The following is a 25,131-nucleotide window of genomic DNA, read 5'->3' on the forward strand; positions in this document are numbered from 1 at the left end:
GAAGAGAGGAAGATAATTTAGTTTGTACAGATTTTACAAGTTATTGTTTGTTGCTATTCCAAGATATTTTATTCCATCCATCTCCCATTTAAGTTTACTTGTCTTTCAGGAAAGCTTGAATTGTGCTGTCATTTCTAGCCACTTATGCCCTCTGATTTGTGTTTTCCCATCTTTTCACCTCTTTAATTCAAGGCAATTATACTTTGCACAAAGGAGGGACCAAAATATTTTAAAAATGAAGTAACAAAAGCATCAAAAATATATGAGAATTGCTGACTATCCCAGAGTTACATTCTAAAGTAAAAAGTAAGAAACTGCACTCACTCTGATCATGAATCAAAGAAGAGTCTGCACTCACATTACAAAACACAATTTACATATTAGCCTTCCTTTATCTAAAAAAACCCAGAACAGAAATAGACCCTTCAGCACCAAACTATTCCTCTGTTTAGTCCCAATGACCTGCATCTGGACCATAGCCCTCCATACCCCTCCCATCCAAATTCTTAAATGTAAAAAAATCAAACCAGCATTTGTCACTTCAGCTGGAAGGTCATTCCACGTTCTCACCACTCTCCGCATAAAGAAGTTCCCTCAAATCCATGACGACTTTGTAACAGCACTGATTTACCACAGCTAATAAATAAAGAATACACTCACTCGTTTCTTTTAGCACACCATGAAGTCGACTACCTTTTATAACTCACTAGACACAACATTGCATTCTTCAACTCCCCAAAACACCACTTAACAAAACTCCTCTGACCTTCTCAATGCCACCTGGGTGATCCTGATCCTCCCACTCTCCTACTTCTGTATCTGAGATTCGTCACCCTTATATTGATGTTTAACACACCTGTGCATGCACACTATTACTCCCATGTGTAGCTTCACTTACATCATCAGCGGCAGCTGGCTCCACTCCCGAAGAAGGCAAGTAGGTGACCACACAAGTTTCCCTTCCCCACCCCAGCCTCTGAGCCATGCAAGGAGATGACTAATTGGAGGTGTCCCACTATGTTACGGTCCTGAGGGCTGATAGTTCTGTCCAACCTCGTATGATAGTGCAAGACAAGCGATTCACAGTCCAACTGCAAGGGTGCCATGGGTCCTCTGGCTTTGGCTCTGATGGTTGATCCTTGTAAGTATGACTGCAACTTCAACTTCATCTGTGAGAAGTACATCCAGCTGCAGCTCCTTACAAACCGAGTTAGGGAATTGGAGCTGGGGTTGGATGATTCAGGAGACTGAGGGGGTGATAGACAGGAGTTAGAGGGTTGCTATCACACCAATGAGGCTGGAGTAAGCAAGCTGAGTGACAGTCAGAACAGGGAAAAAGAACAGCCGATCAGTGCAGACAGCCCTGTGGCCAATTCCCTCAATAACAAGTATACATTTTGGATACTGATGGCAGGGAAGAATGACCTACCTGGGACAAGCCACAGCAGTCAGATATCTGGCATGGAGTCTAGCCTTGTGGCTGAGAAGGGAAGGGAGGAAAGGAGGCGAGCTGATGTGATTGGGGATTCCATAGTTAGGGGAACAGATAAGCGGTACTGTACAAGAGATCAAGAATCCCAGATGATATTTTGTCTCCCTGGTGCCAGAGTTCTGGATATCTCAGATCAAGTTCACGGAATTCTTAAGATGGAGGGTGAGCAGCCTGATGTTGTGATCCAATGACATGGGTAGGAAGGGTAACAAGTTCCTCCAAAGAGTTAGGCACTAAGTTGAAGGACAGGATCTCCAGCATTCTGATCTCAGGATTTCTAACCGTGTCACATGCTAGTGAGTTAAGAAATTGGAGGATAATGCAGCTTAACACATGGCTAAAGAGATAGTGCAGGAGGGAGCGCTTCAGGTTTCTGGATCATTGGACTCTCTTCCAGGGAAGGTGGGGCCTATTCCCACAGGATAACGTGCATCTGAACTGGAGAAGAAACTAGTATCATGGTGCAAAGATTTATTCATGCTGCTCCAGGGGGGTTTAAACTTGATTTGCAGGAGGATGGGATCCAAAGTGCCAGTGCAGAGAGTGGAGTAGAGGAGGTAAAAGATTATGTGAAGACTGCATTATATGTCAGAAATCAAAGGGTTGTACATAGTGAAAATATTCTCAAGTACATCTACTTCAATGCAAGAAGTAAAAGCAGGAGTTCAGAGCGTAGATTGGTGCATGGAATTATGACATTGTGGCCATTAGTAAAACTTGGTTGCAGGAAGGGCAGGACTGACAGCTCAATGTTTTGGGGTATTGTTGTTTCAGATGCAATATAGCGGGAGGGATGAGAAGGGGAGGAATGGCATTGCTTGTCAGGGAAAATATCACAGCTGTGCTCAGACAAGACAGACTAAAGGGCATGTCTACTGAGGCTACATGAGTGGAACTGAGGAAAGGGAAAGGTATAATCACACTCATGGGATTGGATAATAGACCACCCAATAATCAGCAAGAATAAGATCATATCTGCAAGAGATGCCAGATAGCTGCAGGAAACAAAGCTGTGATAGCAGATTTTAACTTCCCATATATTGACTGGACTTCCATACTGTAAAAGGGCTGGATGGCTTGGAGTTTCTCAAATGTGTTCAGGAAAGTTTTCTAAATCAATATATAGAGGTACCCACTGGAGAAAGTACAATTCTAGATCTCCAATTAGGGAACGAGATGGGACAGTGACAGAATTATGTGTAGGGGAACATTTTGGGTTCAGTGATCATAATGCCATTAGTTTCTAAATTCGAGAAAGGCCAATTCTGAGGAAATAAGAAAGGATCTAGAATATTTTTCAGGCAAGGATATGTTTGGTAAATTCGCCTTCAAAGGCGAAATCTTGAGAGTACAGAGTTTGTATGTTCCAGTCAGGATTAAAGGCAAAGTTAGCAAGTATATTGAATTTTGGTTTTCGAGGGATAACAGGAATATGGTTAAGAATTTAACCAGGTAGTGGCAAAAAGGAGCAAATGAGGTACTTAAGGAGCATAAAAATGCAAGAAAAATCTTAGAAAGAAAATCAAGAGGGTAAAAGACATGAGGATGTTTTGGGAAACAATATGAAGGAAAATCCTAAGGATTTCTACAGATATATTAAGAGCAAAAGGATAGTAAGGGACAAAATTGACCCATTGAAGATCAGAGAGGTTAGCTAAGTATGGAGCCAGAAGAGATGGAGGAGATATTAAATGATTTTCTTTTGCATCAGTATTTACTCTGGAAACTGGAATCAGTCTAGGGAGTAAGGAAAATTATCAGTGAGGTCATGGAACCTATATTGATTACAGAGGAGGTGGTGATTGCTGCCTTAAAACAAATAAGGGTGAATAAATCCCCAGGGCCTGACAAGATGTTTCCTTGGACCTTGAGGAAGGCTAGTGCAGAAATTGCAGGGGGCCTGACAGAAATATTTAAAATGCGTTAGTTACAGGTGAAATGCCAGAGGATTGGAGGGTAGCTCATATTATTCCATTGCTTTAAAAAGCATCAAAAGTAACCTTAGAAATTATAGGCCGATTATTATTATTATTCCCTGGAGCGTAGGAGACTGAGGGAAGATTCGATGGACGTAATTCAAAATTATAAAGTGCACAGACAAATCAAATGTAAATGCAACTCAGCTTTTTCCACTGAGATACAAATCAGAGGACATAAGGATGAAAGGGGAAAAGTTTAGGGGACACATGAGGGCGAACGTCTTCACACAGAGAGTAGTGGGAGGGTGCAACGAGCTGCCAGGTGAATATGGGCTCAATTTTGACATTGAAGAAAAATGTGGGCATGTACTTGTACTTGGATGGGAGGGGTGTGGAGGGCTCTGGGTGCAGGTCAGTGGGGCTAGGAACAATAATAGTTCAGCATAGACTAGAAGGGCTAAAGGGCTTGTTTTCTGTTCTGTAATGTTCTATGGTTCTAATGTTCCTTTGAAACCTTTCCTCTTTTTCACTCTTAACCCATGTTAACCCATCTAGTTCTTGTCTCACCTAACTTCAGTGAAAAATCCTGCTTGCATTTAGTCATCAATAACCCTCATAATTTTGTATACCTCTATCAAATATCCTCTCATTCTATTCTTCAGGGAATAAAATCCTAACCTGTTTAACCTTTCCCTGTAATTCAGTTCCTGAAGTCCTTGTAAATATTCTCTATACTCTTTCAATCTTATTGATATTATTCCTGCAGTTAGTTGACCTTGTACAAGGTACAAGGACTGCTTAAAGAAATCTCTTGGTACCTGCCAGTGGGCTGATTTCACCTCCAACCGTGCATCTTGGCGCCTCACAGTTCGGCGGGTAGCAACCTCCTTTGAAGAAGACCGCAGAGCTGTCAAAGACAAAGGAGGAAAAACCCAACACCCAACCCCAACCCACCAATTTTCCCTTGCAACCGCTGCAACCGTGCCTGCCTATCCCACATCGGACTTGTCAGTCACCAACGAGCCTGCAGCAGATGTGGACATACCCCTCCATAAATCTTCGTCCGTGAAGCCAAGCCAAAGAAGAAAAAAAAGAAAAGTTGACCAAAACTGCACACTCTTCTCCAAATTTGCCCTCACCAATGTCTTATACAACTTCACCATGACATCCAACACCTTTATTCAGTACTTTGATTTATGAAGGCCAACATGCTAAAAGCTCTCTATCACTTTTCCACTTCTCCAGATACCTCTGTTCTACTGCACTTTCAGTGCCCTACCGTTTACCGTGCATGTCCTCCCTTGGTTTGTCCTCCCAAAGTGCAACACCTCACTTGTCTACATTAAATTCCATCTGGCATTTTGCAGCCCAGTTGGACTAGATCCCACTACAAGCTTTGAAAGCCTTCCTTGCTGTCCACAACTCAAAACTGTGTCATCTCAAATTTGCTGATCCAATTTACCACATTAACAGACAGATCGTTGATATGCAGTAGATGACAAAGAACAATGGACCCAGCACCAATCCCTGAGCACACCACTAGTCACAGGCCTCCAGTCAGAGGCAATCATCAACCACTGTCTGGCTTCTCCCACAAATCCAACATCTAATCCAATTTACTACCCAATCCTGAATACCTCGTGACAGAACATTTTTGACTAACCTCCCATGCTGGCCTTATAGACAACAATCATAGCCTTTTCTTCAACAACTTTACAGGTAACCTTCAAATGGCACAGTCCATGATCGGAAAGCACAGATATAAGGTACAAACTCCCCATAACTTTCTTTCATAACCAAATAGTCTATTAAGCAATGAGGAGAAATCACCAGGCCTTGCTCCTATGAATCATTGCTGCTTGTTTTCTGACACTTAACATTGTTTAAAAGACACTTTTGGATTTTAAAGAAGCCAAGATAGAAACCAGAAGATGTAAAGAAACACTTGACAAAATTATGTTTTAATAGAACTGAAATGAAATGCATGTTACATCATTATCAAGAAAAGGTTAAAACACAGATTTGGATAAAAAACCAGAAGAGAAATTTGACAGAAAGGGACCAAATGTTTTTCTTCGACTTTCTTTTATCAGACACAGATGCAGAAAGAAATTATTTTCATGTTTTATAGTCAGAGTTCTAATAGTATGGAATATGGCCCTTTGGCCCAATTTATCCATGGCGACTAAGCTCGTCCCATTTGCCTGTATTCGACCCATACCCTTCCAAACCTTTCCTATTCATGCGTCTGTCTACACATCTTCTGAATGCTTCCACCAATTCTTCTGTCAGCTCATTTTACGTACCCACCACCTTTTGCCTGAAGAAGATGCCATCATTAAATCTGTTTTATTCACCTACTCTGCGGGAAAGGCTAATACTACTTAAGTTATCTGTGCCCCTCATGATTTTATAAACTTCTATATGATTCCCCCATACTAATATGATTCACCTCCAAATCTCCAGAAATTCAAGCCCTCCAGTCCTGGCAACATTCTCGTGAATCTTTTCTACATCAATATTTTTCCTTTTGTGGTGGTACACCAGCAGCCTACTGCAGGGGGCAACCTCTGTACCTGCAGGAGTGTACCGCCGGCCTACTGCAGGGGGCAACCTCTGTACCTGCAGGAGTATACCGCCGGCCGACTGCAGGGAGCAACCTCTGTGCCTGCAGGAGTGTACCGCCGGCCACTGCAGGGGGCAACCTCTGTACCTGCAGGAGTGTAAGGGGACAGGACAACACCTGGCCGGCTGTCAATCAGTCAGCCTGAATGGATCAAGCCCCACCCAGTTGGGTGTCAATCACCCTCCAGGATATAAGCCTGCGCCGGCCTCCCGAAGTCTCGCTCAGAGTTATTGTAGCTGCAGGCAGCCTGGCTCTGTGGAAGTCTTTGTGGATTAAAGCCTGTTGCCTTTACCTTGTGTGTGTCTGATTCTGGCTAACAGCGCACCACAATTTAATCCACAAATTTTTCCCATGGCTGCCATGGAAAACATCCTGAGCGCAGGGAGCGTCGAAGTTGACCCATGCCACCCGGAAGCCCAGACACGCTTCAAGATCTGGCGGCATGCAGTTGAGGCAATCATCGAGGCGCACACAAGCGGCATCCTGGATTCTACTCCAGTCAAAGCTGAGTCCCCACGCCTTCCAGGCAACCAAAGGTTGCTCCATGTACAAGAGTGCAATGGACACTCTCGAGAACTTGTACAAGCCCCCCATAAATGCAGTTTGTGCAAGGCACCTCCTCAATACCCGAGCCCAGCAACCAGGGAGATGGCTGAGTGTTACCTGGGACACCTGCGAGAGTTGGCCCGACCATGTCTGACTGAACCCGGGGTAGACGCAGAAGAGGTCAACAGGCTGATCCAGGATGCCTTCGTCCGAGGGCTATGCTCGAGGGCCATCCAGCAGAAGCTGCTGGAAGATAGTATCTACGCCGTGACCAAGACAGTGGAAGTGGTCCGAACCCTGGAAGCTGCAGCCCTGCACATCGAAGCCTTCGATTCCAGGTTCCACCAGGCTCCCTCATGGCCCTCTCACACTGCAGCTGCAGCCCAAGACCGAGCTGGGGAGGAAAACATCATTGCGGCGGATGCCCTGCGCCCCTGTAAGTACTGAGGGTCCTGGAGTGGGTTAGAGCGACGATCGCGCCAAAACTGCCCGGCTAGGAAGCAGTACTGTTCCCGACGCAGCAAGAAAGGCCAATTTGCTAAACTGTGCCTCTCAAAACCAGACAGCAGCTTAGCAGCTTTCTATGACCTCCTCACCTCTTCCACAGACCCGTCCAGGTGCGCGTACCGGGTGGCGCCATTATCCCTGCTACAACTTCCGCCTTCCCCGACCCCAACGGTGCAGCATCCGGCCCTACCAGTGACGATTGCAGCGTGTGCCCCGAGGACCTGGACCAGCCCCCCAACCTCGCCAGTGCCGCTTTCTGAGAACTACGTAATGACGTCACTTCCCCCGGTGCAACGAACATGGCTGGGGAAGGAGGCCATCCACATGGCGGGCCACCACGTGCCGCTGCCATCTTGGGCCAGGCAGCGGCCGACACGGAGGGCCCCCGACGACGACGGGGACAACGTGGTCAACACAGGTAATGATCATGCCACCCACCGATGCACCCCACACCTCCGGAAGTCATCGGTTGCTGCACGCCACACCCCACGACCAACGTTGACGAGGTCAACACGGGCGATGACCAGGCTGCCCTACCGACACTCCCCACGCCTCCGGACGCCATAAGCCGCCGCACACAACCGGAGAGCGACAACTCCGACCCTGAGATGGTCCTGGCTGCCACCACTCTGACCAGGGACATCCTTCACAACCTCGGGCACTCTATGATTGATGTGCAAGTCAACGGGCAGGTAACAAAGTACCTGTTCGACAGTGGCAGCACCGAGAGTTTCATTCACCTGAGCATGGCCCACTCCCTGAGATTAAAAGTCCACCCCACCACCTGCTCGCTCGCCCTCGCCGCCATGGATAAGACTGTTGGTACCCTCGGGTGCTGCTCGGCCGATATAAATGTGGGAGGGGAGACATACACAGGGTTCAGGCTCCTGGTCATGCCCAAACTGCGCCCCAGTCCTCCTGGGCCTGGATTTCCAGTGCCACCTGCAGAGTGTCACCCTTGCCTTCGGGGGGGCCCCAATTTCCATTCACATTACACAGCACACCAACCTAAAAGCCCCGGCTAACCTGCGGCCTCTTCACACTATGCATCACCCCACTGGTGCTCTTCCCACATCTTACACTAGGCTGCAAGCCAATCGCCGCCAGAAGTAGGTGGTATTGTGCCGCAGACAGAGACTTCATCAAGGTGGAGGTGCAGCAACTCCTGGCGGAGTGTCATAGAGCCCAGAAACAGCCCTTGGAGAGCCCAAGTCCTGGTGGTCAAAGGGGGAAGTAAGCAGAGGATGGTCATGGATTTCAGCCAGACCATTAACCAGTACACCCAACTGGACGCGTACCCACCGCCGAGGATAGCTGACATGGTCAACGAGATAGACCGCTACCAGGTTTTCTCCACGATTGACCTGAAGTCGGCATATCACCAAATTCCCATTCACCCAAAAGACAAGCCCTACACTGCCTTCGAGGTGGACGGGCAACTGTACCAGTTCTGCCGAGTTCCCTTTGGGGTCAGAAATGGGGTCTCCGTCTTCCAGTTGGAGATGGATCACATGGTAGACCGGCACAAGCTAAAGGTGACATTTCCATATCTGGATAACGTCACTATCTGCAGCAATGACCAGCAGGACCACAATACTAACCTGGAAAAATTCCTCCAGACAGCCGGGGAGCTGAACCTTACTGACAACAAGAAGTGTGTGTTTAGCACCACCCGCTTCGCCATCCTGGGGTACATCGTGGCCCATGGGGTCGTCAGCCCAGATCCAGAAAGGATGTGCCCATTAATGGAGCTACCTCTTCCCCCCCTCGCTAAAGGCCCTCCACAGGTGCCTTGGCCTATTCTATTACTTGCAGTGGGTCCCTCGCTTCTTGGACAAGGTCCGCCCACTGGCTCAAGCTACAACATTTCCCCTCCCACCCGAGGCGCAGGCAGCCTTCATCCGCTTCAGGCAGGGCATCGCGAATGCCACGATGCAGGCCGTGGATGAGGACTCCCCCATCCAGGTGAAGAGCGATGCCTCCGAGGTAGCCCTCGCCGCTACCCTCAACCAAGGGGGGGGTGCCCCATCGCTTTCTTCTCTAGGACCCTCCACGACTCCGAGCTAGGGTATTTCACCATTGAAAAGGAGGCCCAGGCGATTGTATAAGCGGTCCGACAGTGACCGGCAGGAGATTCACCCTCCTCACGGACCAGCGGGCCGCGGCGTTCATATTTAACACTACCCACGAGAGCAAGATTAAGAACCACAATATCCTGCGCTGGAGAGTCGAACTGGCAAACTACATCTATGACATCCAGTACTGCCCTGGGAAGTTTAACAACTCCCATGATGCCCTCTCTCAGACCTGTGCATCTATGCACGACGACAGGCTGCAGGCATTGCATGAGTCCCTCTGCCATCTGGTTGTCACCAGGTTGTACCACTTCATTAAGTCCCGGAACGTACCGTATATGATCAGGGACGTCAGGGTCATGACCGAGGCCTGCCAGGTCTGCAGGGAGTTTAAACTCCATTTCTTCCGCCCGTGCCAGACCCATGTCGTAAAGGCCACTCAGCCCTTCAAGCGTCTCGCCGTGGATTTCAAAGGGCCCCCTGCCTTCCACGAACAAAAACGTGCACAGCAGTGGACGAGTACTCACGCTTCCCTTTCGCTATTCCTTGCCCGGACACCTCCACGGCCACCATCATCGGGGCACTGGAACAGATCTTCACCATGTTTGGCTACCCCACTTTCACCCACAGCGACTAGGGGTCTAGTTTCATGAATGATGAGCTGCGCCAGCACGTGATGGCGAGGGGCATCGTGACAAGCAGCATGACGAGTTATAACCCGAGAGGCAATGGGCAAGTGGAATGTGAAAATGGGGTGGTCAGGAAGGCAGAACTCCTGGCTCTTAAGTCGAAAGGGTGGGCCGTTGAGTACTGGCAGGATTCCCTGTCTGAGGCGATCCATGCCATTCGGTCGCTGCTGTGTACGGCTACCAACAACACCCCTCATGAACGTGTTCTCATTCCCCAGGAAGTCGGCGATGGAATGTCCCTCCCAGCATGGCTCACGTCCCCGGGACCAGTGCTCCTGCATAAGCACGTATGGACACACAAGGCCAAACCCCTGGTCAAGCAGGTCTTCCTCCTACACGCGAACCACAACTACGCCTTCATTAGGTTCAGCATTGCAGCCAGTGGCAGGGAGGATACCGTCTCAACCAGGGACCAGGCAAAAGCAGGAGCACCCATTCCACGACATCCTTCACCCCAAGACAACGCTAACCGGGCATACATCTCCGTCCCCAGGCAGCTATGGGGCACACAGGACCTCCCTGACCACCAGGGGCCCGCTTCAGCCCTTGGGGACGAACCTGCCCAGCCACCCATCCAATACAACTCTCACACGTTGACCCTGGCCCCCTCAGCCACCCCTCCGCACGGCACCACACCAGTCACACAGACCCCTGCCGCCAGCTCCCCCAGTTCCCCTCCGACCAGTGACCAGGAGCCAGTCCTACGACTGTCACAGAGACCCCAGCGGCCGCCAGATCGTCTCAATCTGTAAATATTGTATTTTGTGCAGTGGGTACGATTCCTTATTACTGCCCCCCCCTCCCTGGGGCAATTTTAAAGAAGGGGGTGAATGTGGTGGTACTGCAGGGGACAACCTCTATACCTGCAGGAGTGTAAGGGGACAGGACAACACCTGGCTGGCTGGCAATCAGTCGGCCTGAAGGGATCAATCAGTCGGGTGTCAATCACCGTCCAGGATATAAGCCTGTGCCGGCCTCACGAAGCCTCACTCAGAGTTACTGCAGCCTCAGCCAGCCTGGCTCTATGGAAGTCTTTGTGGATTAAAGCCTGTTGTACAGTCTACCTTGTGTGTGTCTGATTCTGGCTAACAGCGCACCACACCTTTAGCTGGGTGACCAAAACTGTTTACCAAAGTCCTGCTCATGTGCAACATTATCTCCCTGCTCCTGTATTCCATGCCCTGACTGGTGAAGGCAATCATCCCAAATGCCTTTGCCTCCATATCTGCCTACATCATCATTATCATTTTCATGGAAATATGTGCCTATTTCCCGTATCTTCTTTGTTCTGCAACACTCCTTATCGCCCTACCATTAACTGCATGAGGACGGTCCTGATTTAGCCTACCAAAGTGCAAAACCTCACACTTGTTTCAGATAAATTCCACTCATCATGCACTTTGATCCACTTTCCCAATTCATCTCAATCCTCTTGTTTAATAGCCTTCTTCATTGTTCACTACACCTCCAATTTTACTCCAAGATGATGTTCATTCCTTCACTCACCCTTCACTCCTCCCCGACCCTTCGCTCCTCCCTCTGTCCCTTCTTCGCTCCTCTCCGTTCCTTCTTTGCTTCTCTCCTGCCCCTTCTCCGCTCCTCCCCATCCTTTCTTTATTCCTTCCCCGACCCTTGGCTCTTTTCCCTGCCCCTTCCTTCCTCTTCCCCACACCTTTTTAATTAGCCTGCCTACTTGATGCATACGTGAACACATCATTCAAAGCCATATGATTAAAATAATGAAACTATACAAGAACTACAATATAATATAATGGTGGGACATGGGTTTGTGATCATGAACTAATAGAAAGGAAACACCAAATTTATGTAGAAAAATATCAAGAAATAATTAGACAGTGACTTTAAAAATATATACAAGGAACATTTCCCTGAAATCACTGCACATTTTCATCTTGATAAAACAAAGGAGTCTCAACATTTCAAAATAAAATTCTGACCTTTTTAAACTTTAACCCAAATTAACGTGAAAGTTTTTTTCTTTATTTCCACACTTAATGCAGTACAGCATTAAATACACCAAAGTACTGGAGAATTTCATCATGTAAGCATCAAGTAATCAGGCTAAATAAAAAGGTGTGGGGAAGAGGAAGGAAGGGGCAGGGAAAAGAGCCAAGGGTCGGGAAAGTAATAAAGGATGGGGAGGAACGGAGAAGGGGCAGGAGAGAAGCAAAGAAGGAACGGAGCGGAGCGAAGTAAGGACAGAGGGAGGAACGAAGGGTCGGGGAGGAGTGAAGGGTGAGTGAAGGAATGAAGAAGGGACAGGGGAGGAGTGAAGATGGAACAGAGGAGGAGCAAAGAAGGGGCAGGGGGGAGGAACACAGGCCAACAGCCAAAAACCGAGGTCAACATGAATAGGAGGCAGGAGAGAAAATCTTAAGAATTGATCATGGGAGGGGTGGAGGAACTCTGTGAATGCAAAGCTGGAGGAGACAGAGGGATAGGGAAAAAAAAGACACAGGCTGGGGAGCTGAAGGGAAGAAGACAGGGGTAGGGAGAGGGAAATGGTGAGGAGGATAATGGAAACTGTGGAAGTCAATGTTAATGCCATCTGATTGGAGGGTGCACAGAAGGAATATGAAGTGCTATTCCTCCAATTTGCATGTGGTCTCAGTCTGACTGCACATAAGACCATGGTCTGATATGTTGGCATGGGAATTGAAATGATTTGCCTCTGGGAAATCTCTGCTTCCAATCTCTCTGATGTAGAGGAGGTCATAACAAGCACACTGGATGCAGTACTGTATATGACCCATGCTCATTCGCAAGTGAAATGTCACTTTATTTGGGGGCCTGAATGGTTGTCGGGAGAAGGTGTAGCTGCAAGTGTAGTATTTTTGTGTATTAACTACAATCACAACATCTGCAGACTTTCTTGTTTCAATCCAGTTCAGCAATGTCCAGTTGTCCATTTAATATGAAGAACAACAATGACAGTATACTTTTATAGTGAAACCTAGAAATAAGGTGAAAAATAGTCTGGTGAATGATTGGTATTCCCTCCACCACCATCTAAGAATGTTCACGTTCCTCCACAGTCCAAAAGCAATTGAGATCAAAAGTCATCTGCTTACAGAATCATGAGGTTAAAAATGAGATTCTGTAGATCCAGTTGGCAAATGGCTAGTGCAACGCAATTTCAGCGCCAGCGACCCGGGTTCAAACCCAGGGCTGTCTGTTAGAAATCTGTATGTTCTTCCTGTTCCCTGAGTGGATTCCACCACCCCCACCACCCCCCCCCACCCACCCCAAGTGTTCCAGTTTCCTCCCACCCTCCAAAACATATGGGGTTGTAGGTTAATTGGGTATCATTCGGCAGCATGGTTCTCAATAGACAAAAAACATTTCTACCATGTTGTACATTAAAAATAAAATTAAAGCCCGATAATGGATCTTCAGCCAGATGATAACTGATGGAGCAAACGGATATGTTGTTTTTTGAAGTTATATATTTTTTTTTAATTTAGACATACAGCACAGTTACAGGCCCTTTTGGCCTATGAGCCCGTACTGCCAAATTACACTGAATTGACTGACAACCCCCACTATGTTTTGAATAGTGGGACGAAATTGGAGCACCCGGGAGAAACCCACAGGGACACGGGAGAACGTCCAAACTCCTTACACACAGCACAGGATTGTGCTAACCACTACAGTAACTGTGCCTCCCCATGTTGTCTGGAATGTTGTGCAATCCTTCTAACTTTCTGTGCCCCTGCCATCTAGACTTGAGGTGCTTTGTGCTTCCCTAGATGCTCCTTCTTCATTTTGATTAAGCTGTATGCCAAGGATTGTCCAAGTTTCTTCAGCATTGTGCTTTTACATCTTTTCATACATGCCTGTATTACTGTGAAATTACAAATGATTTTAACCAAATGTAGACAGACTTATTGTTAACTTTGCAGATGACACAAAAATTGGTAGAGTTGTGGATACAGAAGATTATGAGGTAAAGATCAGTTGGAGAAATGAGCAGCAAAATAGCAGATGGAGTTTAATCCATACAAATGCATGGTACTGCACTTTGGGAGGTTATATGTAAGAGGAAAGTACACAGTAAGACAGACCCCCTCAGGAACGTTGATGTACAGAGTGATCTTTGGGTAGTAAGTCTTCAGTTCCCTGAAAGGAGGGGAAATTGATAGCAATTAGATAGGCTCATAAAGAAGGTGTACAGCAGGCTTGCAGGGTGAAGTGTAAAGAGCACAGAACATGGACGTGGAAGCAGATATTATAGTGATATTAAGTAGTCAGGGACATCAATGTACAAGAAATGCAGGCACGTGCAATCAGCTTAGATTAGTTTAATTTGGCATCATGATCTGAAGGCTTATTCCTGTACTATACTGTTCTATATTCTAACCCAGAGTTGGATGTACATGTTAAGAGTTTTACTGCTGAGAAACTAGCCTGGTTGAGAACTCTGGCATTGTTTCACCGAAATTGCCAATGAATTTGGAGGATTTTACAAAGTCAGCATTGATGGGATTTCTGGAGTGCTGCAGGTAGCTAATGTCTCGACAGCATACAGGACAGCGACGATCGCTACTATTCAGTAGACCAGAGTGCCAGATCCAAGGTCTTCATCCTCAAAGGTTTTTTTCCCCCCTCAGAGCTAAGTACCAGCAGAATGGAGACGGTGATAAATTTCACCAATATCAATCTTTGCTGCACAGTGACTCTGAAGATTTGGAAAAGATTCACGTTTTTCAGTTTGTCATGCATCAGCCATGATATAAATACACAACGCTGGAGAAACTCGGCAGGTCAAATAATGTACTTTATGTTGCAAAGATAAAGATAGATAACCAACATTTTAGGCTCGTTTTACTCCTCTCAACCATGATGTCATTGAATGGTGGAGGAAGCACAAGGGGCCAATTACTCCACTCCTTCTCTTCGTGTTCCGATGGATCCTAATTGCTGGGTAACAATATTGAAAAGTTAACACAGTCCTTTGCCTTTTAGGGGTTTAATATTCATTCTTGGTGATGGTTTGCGAAGGAATGAAGAAAGATTTGGAACTTGACCTCCAGGCACCAACGCGAATTATAATCTGCGAAGTCAGAACGACGTTGGTTCTGGAGCGTGGGGGGTGTCAAGAATGAGAGGTTTCCCATTCATTCTGTAGGGAAGCGGAGAACTTACTGGAAGTGCAGTGGAATTAGAAGATTGAAGTGAGGATTAACGCGCCGGCTGCACCCCAGTCCGCGCAAGTCCTCGGGCCGCAGCTTGCCATGTCATCAAGTGGCAGGGACTGCAAGTGGAGTCCAGAAAGGCGACCCTTCCTGAAGCACAGGCCAAACTTGGCCACAACTCCACTCTCTTGCTTAAAAAGAAAAGTTAGGCGCCTTCCCACATTGGGATTGGGTTCCATTCATTCGTTCCTTTTTGGTGTGAGCTCACACAAGAAGGCTGGAGAAACTCGAGCAGGTCTTGATGTGGCCAAGGGTAAGGGTCCATGACCAAGGTTTGGGGCTTGTCATCAAGGCATGAGCTCTGCTCAGTTTTCTTTTGCAGGCTCCCTCCACGACGTTCAAACAGGCTTGATTTCGCTGCCACCAGGTGCTTCGGTGATGGTGTGAGGGGCTGATGTGATTGACTGAGCTGTTGGCTTGAAACTTGGGCCTGTCTGGCGAGGGCACAGGCAACACACTCTGTGTGACTGCTCCAGTCTGGCTGGAACTCTCCTCCCTGTCTGGCTTCGCTGGGAACACAACCCCCCCGCCCCCATCTCCCACCCCCCCCCCGCCCCCCCCCGCGCCACAAAGCCCTGCCCAGCCATCCATCCTCTTGCAAATAATATTTATCAACAGCAATGCAACTTAACCTCCCCTCCCCTGCTGCCATCATGAAGGAAGGACAGCGCGCCTCACTCACCCCGGGACTGTTGTCTGGCGCGGTGTCAGGCACCGACTGACTGGCTTGGGAGATCGACGCTCGAGCCCGCTTCCTCCCGGCTCGCGCCTCCCCCGCCCCCACCCGTCTCCTCCTCCTGCTGCTGTCGTCACTCTCCCCTCCTCCCGCCCGCTCCAGCTCCATCCAACCAAGCGCACGAGAGGAGAGCCGGCACCCAACTGAAGGAGTCCGCCTCGCGCCGCGGCGCGTCTCGCTTCGTCGCCGCAGCGCCCCCTGCAGGGCGGGCGGGAGGACCGAGGAGGAGGAGGAGGAGGAGGTGGTGGTGGTGGTGGTGGTGGTGGTGGTTGGGCGGGGGGGATCTGGCTGCCCTTTCTCGCAGCAAAGATCAAGGTCCATCACCCAAAAATTTCGGGCTTGAGGCCATTCAAGGCGAGCCCTCCTTCACCAGCTGAGTCTCAGATCAGAATTTATGGTAATTGTTTGGCAGCAGCAGCTCAGGCGCATTTAAATCTAAACCACCTCACACACACACACACACAAGAAAGAAAACTAGTGCATGAAGAGTAGAAGTCAGGCAGGGTCTTTGGTTCATTGATCACCCAGGAATCTGTTGCTGTGGTAGTAACGACGCAACTCGAGAGGAGAGCTTGTAACAATAACTACGCCTGTTGACAAGGATGGTGGCCATACCATGCCTGGACTCCAGTGAACTCGAGCCCGCCAATCCAGAGCTTGAGCGTGTACAGACAGCTACTGCCAGTACGGTGGCCACAACGCGATGGCGGTCTGGCCTCCATCCCCTTTCTTTGGCTACTTTACTTTGGCTTGGCTTCGCGGACGAAGATTTATGGCGGGGTAACGTCCACGTCTGCTGCAGGCTCGTTGGTGGCTGACAAGTCCGATGCGGGACAGGCAGGCGTGGTTGCAGGGGAAAATTGGTGGGTTGGGTGTTGGGTTTTTCCTCCTTTGTCTTTTGTCAGTGAGGTGGGCTCTGCGGTCTTCTTCAAAGGAGGTGGCTGCCCGCCGAACGGTGAGGCGCCAAGATGCACGGTTGGAGGCGAGATCAGCCCACTGGCGGTGGTCAATGGGGCAGGCACCAAGAGATTTCTTTTAGGCAGTCCTTGTACCTCTTCTTTGGTGCACCTCTGTCTCGGTGGCCAGTGGAGAGCTCGCCATAGAACACGATCTTGGGAAGGCGATGGTCCTCCATTCTGGAGACGTGACCCACCCAGCGCAGTTGGGTCTTCAGCAGCATGGATTCGATGCTTGCTAACTCTGCCAGTAACCCAAGTTAACCTATACAATGAACACACAAGTCTTTGTACTTGGGATTCAGTTTACTGATGCGCCAGGAACGCGTCCTGTAATAGTGCTCTGTGGGGGGTAGAGGTCTGTGGTACCTCAACCTGAGAATGTACACTGTCCTTTATCTTAGATGGGGCTTGAGTCCCGTGTTCTGGTACACAGTCTCGCCGGGATCGCATTGAACTGGGACCGGCTCCCTTACAGGAAGGATGTGCCATCAGTTTCTCCTGTCCACTTTCCCTTCCGATCGGACCAGGTATGGCCTCGGCTCCTGACAGCTTTGTTTGACCGCGCCAGTCCGGTCATAGCCCTGCGGAGTTTGCATTCTGATGACTTGTCCCTCTGTCAAAGGCTTGAGGAGTCAGCTCACCTTGTCGTAGCACTCCTTCTGCGATAAGTCTTTTGCTCAACACTTCGGCCTTGCTCTCCTGTGGAGTTCTCATTTTGTGCTTCCTTGCCACAGGTAAAGTCATGTGCGTCTGTCTCAACATCAGAACCTGCGCTGGAGACCCAAGCATGGCGTCATGAGCGATGTTCCTCAGGTTAAGCAGATTGAGTAATACATCCGTTTTCTCCCTGTAGGACTTTTCCCTGAACTGTTTCGCACTTCTTACTGCTCTCTCAGCCAACCCATTAGACTGTGGATATTCCCGGGTGCTGGTGATGTGAGTGAAGTTCCACTCTGCTGCGAAATACTTAAACTTTTGGCTCGTAGTCTGATAACAGGGTGTGTGGTGCTCCATGCACTGAGAAGTGCCTTTCAACTTGGTGATGACTGGTGTGGAAGTAGCATCACATAACAAGTCTATTTTGTACCACGCCGAATACAAATCAGCCAACACTAGGTATTGCTGGCATCGCCACTTGAAAATGTCAGTTGCCACAGTTGACCAAGGTAAGTCTGGAACCAGATGAAGCTGTAATGGTTCTTTTGCTGGTGTGGCTTAGTGTTGTTGCACACCGAGGTTTCATCTCTTAGTCGATGTTTTCGGTCATCCCAGGCCAAAAAACTATGTCCCTCACCCTCTGTTTTGTTGCCTCTACACCTGGATGCCCTCTGCAGAATGTTCACTTACCTCTTCTGCAACGAGTTGGGAATCACAGCTCTCTGGCCTTTCATTATGATCCCTTCCTTGTTGAGCAGCTCGTCACGAAATGGGAAGCAGGAGCGCACTACTGGTGGCAGACTGCACTGCTTGTTTGGCCAACCACCCTTGATGAAAGTATCAAGGGTCTTTAAAGTTGCGTCCTCTGCTGTGTGTCTCCTTAGCTCCTCCAGGCAAGATCAGGATGTATGAGTGACTGTCATTACATCGAAATTGTCCTCCTCCTCAACCTGTTGGACAGTGGGGTCACGAGACAGCATATCGGCTAGGTGCATCTCTTTTCCCCACTTGTATACCACAGCGTTATTGTATTTCTGAAGCCTGAGCATCATCCTATGTAACCTTGCTGGTGTGCATGTATGGGCGTCTTCAATATTGTGACCAGGGGTTAGTGATCGATCTCTATGGTCACTGGCTTAGATGTAGTTATTAAACTTGGAACAGGCAAAAACCATCTCCAACAATTCTTTTTCGATTTTTGCATACCTGGTCTCTGTATCAGTGAGTGACCTCAAAGCATAGGCCACACCGAGCCCATACTTGCTTTTGGACATCGTAATATGACAGAACTGGTGGGCATGACATGTGCTTCTTTGAAGAGTTGAAAGCATTCAGTTGCTGCTTGTGCCAAGTCCATATACGTAATCAGGTCTCAATGGAGCTGTGAGTTCACTTGAGTTTGGAATGAATTTGCCCATATAGTTAACCATACCAAGAAACCTCTGTAGGGCTGCAATGTCCCCCGGCACCGACATCTCGCTGATTGCCTTCATTTTCAAGGGGTCTGCTTTCAGGCTTTTGCTGGTAAAAAAAAGTGGCCAACATAGCTGAATTGCTTCAGCCAGATCCTGCACTTGAGGGGATTGAACCTCAGGTTCACCTTTCTGGCATAGTCAAGCACTTTCTTTAAATTGGCATCATGTTCCTCTACGTTCTTGCTGCCCACAAGTATGTCATCTCTGGAACACTTCACTGGCCAAATTAATTCCAAATGGCAGAAAACAGTACTGACTGAAACAAGTGCTGAATGTAGTCAGTAATGATGATTTGTGGTCGAGCGTGATCTGCCAAAAGGAGTTCTTGGCATCTAGGACTAAGAATACGGTTGTGCCAGCCATTTGTGTAGCAACCTCTTCCATGGTGTGCATTGGATGGTATGGTCTCTTCAGTGCTGTGTGAGGTCCCGCGGGTTAATGCATATCCAGATATCTTTCCCGTCCTTCTTGTTGGCGGCTACCATGGAGAACACCCATTCGCTCAGCTCTGAAACCAGAGTAATTACACCCAACTCCTGCATTCTATCTAGGCCTTGACTTTGTCCTTCATGGCCACAGACGAACCACATGGAGCTTCATGGAGTATGTTACTGGCAGCTTCCCAAGCTCGTCTGAGAAGAGATCACTGAATTCAGAGAAAATATTTGCGACAAATCGTCTTCGGAGGGGCATACTTGGTCAATGTCTCTACTAAACGAAATGAAACCCATGTCCATATGTGCACTTAGGCCAAACAGAGGTAGGACATCCTTGTGGACAATGAAGAAGACCTGTAAATGTAACTGTCCTTGTAGGTAGCACCGCAGCTTCACTATGCAAATGGTTTTGATCTTACTGCCCCCATATACCACTAGACTTGTTGACACATGGCTTGATCTGTTCCCCTTTTCTTAGTTGACTGAATGTCTTCTCCAATGTGACGTTGCACTTGACTCCTGTGTCGACCTTCATTTCCGCTGCCTTGCCATTGATCTTTATGATTACAAAAGCTTAATTGTTTCACCTAATCTGTGTCTCCGTTGAGTCCACTGCTATCTGCAATGTCAGCCCATAGATGAAATATGTTTCTTCTGTGTTGTTTTCATCCTGTTTAGGCTCTAGTTGGTCAGTTGTCCTTCTAGGTCTGGGCCTAGTATTGATCTTTTGTCTGTGTCTGCAGCATCTTTTGAAAGGGTTCCACTTTCTGCAGGCACGACACTGCTGGCTGAAAGCTGGATACATTTCCTTTCTTGCTGCATGGTCACCTCCACAGTTGTGGGCTTTGTAATGGACGATGATGTGGTTTGATCTGGCTGGCTCTTCCTCTGGGTCTCCAGCCATTGTTTCTTTGCAGATCCTGAATGGACTGCATCAACGCTCGTGGTAGGCAGCTGTGGAGAGGCTAACTTCTTGCTATTCTCCTCAGTCATTTTATAAATCAGACAGGTAGAGATGGCCTTCACTAGTGTTAAGTCACTGTCGCGCAGAAGCACCTTCCTCATGCTGTCATTATAAATGCCATAGACCAGCCTGTCTCTGATTAGTTCCTCGCAGAGCGTTCCAAGGTTGCTCTTATCTTTAAATTGCTGACATATGAATTGATTGATTCACTAGGCTTTTGATCTCTTGTATTAAATTTGTGCCTTTCCATCGCGATATTCATCTGTGGATTGCACATTTCTCTAAATTTATTTTTCAAGCACTCAGGGTCTCTCTCAATTCTGCTGGACTGAGAATCAGCTCCCCTTCATGCACTTCACTTACATAAATGAATTATCTCTCCCTCTCTATGGCTTTTGGACCCGCCAAATTTAATAAAATGTATGCTCTGGTGCAGGCAGGCTTGTCACTATATGCTGCTGTGATAAATATATCATACTCTTGTTCGAATATATGCCAGTTCTCGGCAACATTACCCTCAAAGATGAGTGGGTCGAGTCGCCTGAATTCATCTGCCAAGGATTCAATTGCAGAGGTCCAGTTTTTCCTCGTTGACCAGGACTGAGAATAATGGTGTTGAAGGCTGAGCTATAGTGGAAGAGCAGCCATATGTATGAGTTTCAAGGTGATCCAGAGCTGAGTAGAGAGCCAGTGATACTGTGTCTGCTGTGGAGCAATTGTGACAATAGGTGAATTGCTGTGGGCACAGTCCTTTGCTTTGGTAGGTGTTCATTGAGGACATTGACAATCTCTCAAAGCATTTCTCGAGCATTCTGTTTTTACTTCACCCATGTTGTCTGCAAGACATTTGTGTTTTACTACTGTGGATCCAGAGGAAATGGGGCGGTTTGGTTCTGGGGAGGATAATGACACCTTGCCTCTGTCCGTCGCAATAGTGTGGATCTCCCAGTGGCCACTGTAAGGTAAAACATCATGAGATGGGAATGTGTAAGGAGTTACCCTGTACAGGGCTGTAACAAGAAGGGGAGGTGTCCTTGTACTCCTGTTAGGTAAAACATCATGAGATGGGAATGTGCAGGGCTGTAACAAGATGTGAATGCATCCTTGTACTTACAAGATAAGAGAGACATTGATGGATTGAGAGGCAGGAAGCTAGCAGGGAAAGGATAGCAACAGTTTTAGTCATTGGACAAGTAATGATATGATGATGTTCTAAGCACATATCCAAGGGTATAAAAAATCACCATTTTGCTGATAACGGCAGAATGCATTCTCCGACTAACATGGTTAGTCGCAAGTGTTACAATCCGGTAATAAAGAACAAAGAACCCTGATTTCGACTCAGCCTGGTGTTTGTCTCACTCATTCATGAACAAAGCAGACCTAACACCACCCATTTCAATTCCCTGTCCCATTCCCTTGCTGACATGTCCACCCTTGGTCTCATGCACTGCCAGACTGAGGCCACCTGCAAATTGGAAGAACAACACCTCATCTTGCACCTGGGCACCCTCCAACCGGATAGCTTTAACATCAACTTCTCCGGCTTTCTTTAAACCACCCCCCTTCTTCCTCCTGTCACCTATCCTCCTGCTCTGCCTATCTCTCTCCCCTTTTTCCCCTGTATCCTCTCACAAAGCAAAAATCAATTCTCACCTCTCCTCTTATCATATCCAATTAATGTCTTTTGTTGGTCTGCCAGTCTTCAGCCTTTATTCTGACACCTTCCTGTCCTTTGCTTGTTCCTCGAAGAAGGGCTCAGGCCTAAAATGTCTGTAATATATATATTTAACTCCTATGGACGCTGTGAGACCAGCTGAGTATCTCCAGCATCTCTGTGTTCTCACTTGGAAACTGGATAGGCTGGTTGTGTTTTCCATAGGATGAAGGAGAAGGAGATTGATGGTTCTTGAGCGAATTATGCAGGGCATCTGATGAAGGGGAGGAACTTTTCTCCAGAACAGAGGAGTGCAAACCAAGAGGGTATAGTTTTAAGGTAAGGATGAAAGGTTTAGAGGGGATCTGAGGGAAATTTTGTTTTATCGGCAGGATGGTTGGAATCAGGAACATGCTGCCTGGGGTAGGTGCTCTCACAACCTTTAAAAAAGATCTGGACAAAGCAAAGCAAGAGCTAAATGTTGGTCGATCCAAGAGACAGCAGATGCTGGAATCTGGAGCAAAAAAACAAACAATCTGCTCGAGAAACTCAGCAGGTATGAAGCATTAGTGGGAGAAAAATCATTGTCTTGATGAAGGATTCCAACACAAAACATTGTCCTTTCTTTTTCTCCCACTGATGCTGCTTGATCCGCAGAGTTCCACCAGCAGATTGTTTCGGCACTGTGTTGGTAAATAGGATTAGAGCAGATGGATCCCAAATCATATGCATTGCGATTTTACAACTTAATTTGCAAAACATGTGTTGGACTTCTCCTTTTCGTTTTGCTGAGATTTCATTCAAAGCCATTTATATATTACATATTTGCTACAACTGTTGCACAAATAATAAGACCAAATATCCCTTCAGCGAAAGAACAAATTAGGCTTTCATTTATGAATAAAACTTGATTGTGCAGAATAACATATAATGATGATTAAAAATGTAGATATATTAAAGTTCAAACCATCACTATCACCTTTGGTTGTACTATTTGAAGAGAAATCACTGATTTAGTTTAATATTATATAAATCCAACTATTAGTTTAATGTGCAACCTTTTTTGCTGACCCTGCCAATTGCAAGAAAATGTTAAAACAGTGGGCCAGTCCCCCTTCCTGCTGGGCAGGGAGAGGTTGCTATCCCTTGGCCCCATCCCACTGGGCAGGGGGAGGTCGTGTCCCCATCCTCCTGGCAGGGAGAAGTCACTGTCCCCTGGCCCCGTCCCCCATCCCGCTGGGCAGGGAGACGTCTCCATCCCAGTCTTGCTGAGCAGGGATAGGTCACCATCCCACTGGGCTGGGAGAGGTCGCGTCCCTCATCCCGCCAGACAGAGAGAGGCCTCAGCCCCGTCCTGCTGGGCAGGGAGATGTCGCCATCCCCAGTCTTGCTGAGCAGGGATAGGTCACCATCCCACTGGGCTGGGAGAGGTCGCGTCCCTCATCCCACCAGACAGAGAGAGGCCTCAGCCCCGTCCTGCTGGGCAGGGAAAAGTCGTCGTCCTTGGCCCTGTTCCACCATCCCGCTGGGCAGGGAGAGATCACGTCCCCCAGCCCTGTCCCACTGGGCAGGGAGAGGTCCTTGTCCCCCATCCTGCTGAGAAGGGAGAGGTCCCCGACTCACAGGTGCATGGAAGCCTTTGAAGAAGGCCCCCTGCCCTGTTGCCCCTCCATTCCCCAGAGACAGGACAAATGGCCCTAAAATGAAGGTCAGACAAAATGGAATTCTTTTTTTAATTATCAAAATGATATGCCTGCCAATTCCTAATGATATGGTTCATTCCAACTTTAATTTACATTACTTTTTCAATGAGGATCATAGGTATGTTAATTAGCAGCATTGATTTTGACAACCAGAGTTCCGTGCACTCTCTGTTCTTTATCTTCACCCTTTTTTGGAATTTTATTTAAGACTTTTACAAAATTATAAACATAACATATATGTAAAATGAAATAAACAAAAAAAACTCCCCTTCCCCCCTCCCCTCATCTAAACTATCCCCTCCCCACCTCCCCTCCTCCTCCCCCTCCACCCCTACCCCCCCTCCCACCCCCCCCAGCCTTAAACACACAAAATAAATTTGGGTATTAAATACTAACTGCTTGGTATGCCAACTCTGTACAGATCATCTACTTAAGATCTATAGCCATATATTCTAAATATAAACTCCACATTTTAACAAAAAAAAGAATAATTTTGCAAATTATAAGTTATTTTTTTCCAAATATATACACGATTGTAATTTATTATGCCATCTTTGTATATTCAACTCTACATCATTTTTCTATGTAACAGCTATACATTTTCTCACTACTGCTAACCCTAATCGTACAAAACCCAAATACGATTTGTCCATCTGTAACCTTTCATTAATGCATTCATATATCCTAATAAACACATCATTGGATCCAATCGCAAATCAATTTTAAACAAATTTCTCAAAAACTTTATAATTTTCTCCCAAAAAGGTTTAACTTTTCCACACTACCAAACAGAATGCATTAAAGTACCTATCTGCTCCCCGGATCTAAAACACAAATCTGACAAACTAAATCCATATTTCTTCAACTTTTCAAGAGTTAAATACAATTGATGTATAAAATTATAATTGACCACACTATACCTCACATTAAGTAATTTTGTAACACTATCAGTACACATATTTGGCCACTCTTCCCAGGACAAAACAATATTTAAATCCTTCTCCCATTTCTCCTTTATTTTATATATGTCAACTTTATCCATTTTTTCCTGCAACAACCTATTCATGTCTGAAATAAACCCCTTATTTCCTTTATCTGCAATTAACATCTTAAATTTCGTTTAGCCTGGCAAAAACAAATCCCGTCCAAAATTTATTTGTAAAAAATCCCTAACTTCATAATAAGCAAAAATGAATTTGATGAAATACCAAAGTTCTCTCATAATCTATTAAATGTAGAAAATCTACCTGCCTCAAAACAATCCTGTATCATATTAATTCCTTTCATTTCCCAATTTTTCAAAGAAGGATTATTTAAAGAAAAAGGGATTAATTTATTTTGATATATTGGTGATTTTATAGAAATTTTTCTTTTAGAACCTATAAGTTGATTTCGCTTATACCAAATATCCATTATGTGCCGCAATACAGGTAATTTATATTTTTGTAACAGTTGAGGGCTCCGTTTATAAAT

General features: G+C 46.9%; 1 protein-coding gene across 6 annotated transcripts in view; it reads right to left on the reverse strand.

Annotated features, from left to right (window-relative positions):
- Positions 1-15,862, reverse strand: part of ldlrad4a (low density lipoprotein receptor class A domain containing 4a) — a 339,264-nt gene extending 323,402 nt beyond the window's left edge. For all 6 annotated transcript variants that reach the window (XM_069922456.1, XM_069922463.1, XM_069922462.1 and 3 more), the window contains exon 1: positions 15,753-15,862. The gene's annotated coding sequence lies outside the window, so the exon portion shown is untranslated. The remainder of the gene's footprint in view (positions 1-15,752) is intronic.
- Between the last annotated feature and the right edge of the window lie 9,269 nt (positions 15,863-25,131).

The sequence above is a fragment of the Narcine bancroftii genome, chromosome 2, assembly GCF_036971445.1.
Source record: "Narcine bancroftii isolate sNarBan1 chromosome 2, sNarBan1.hap1, whole genome shotgun sequence".
NCBI classification, from domain to species: Eukaryota; Metazoa; Chordata; class Chondrichthyes; order Torpediniformes; family Narcinidae; genus Narcine; species Narcine bancroftii.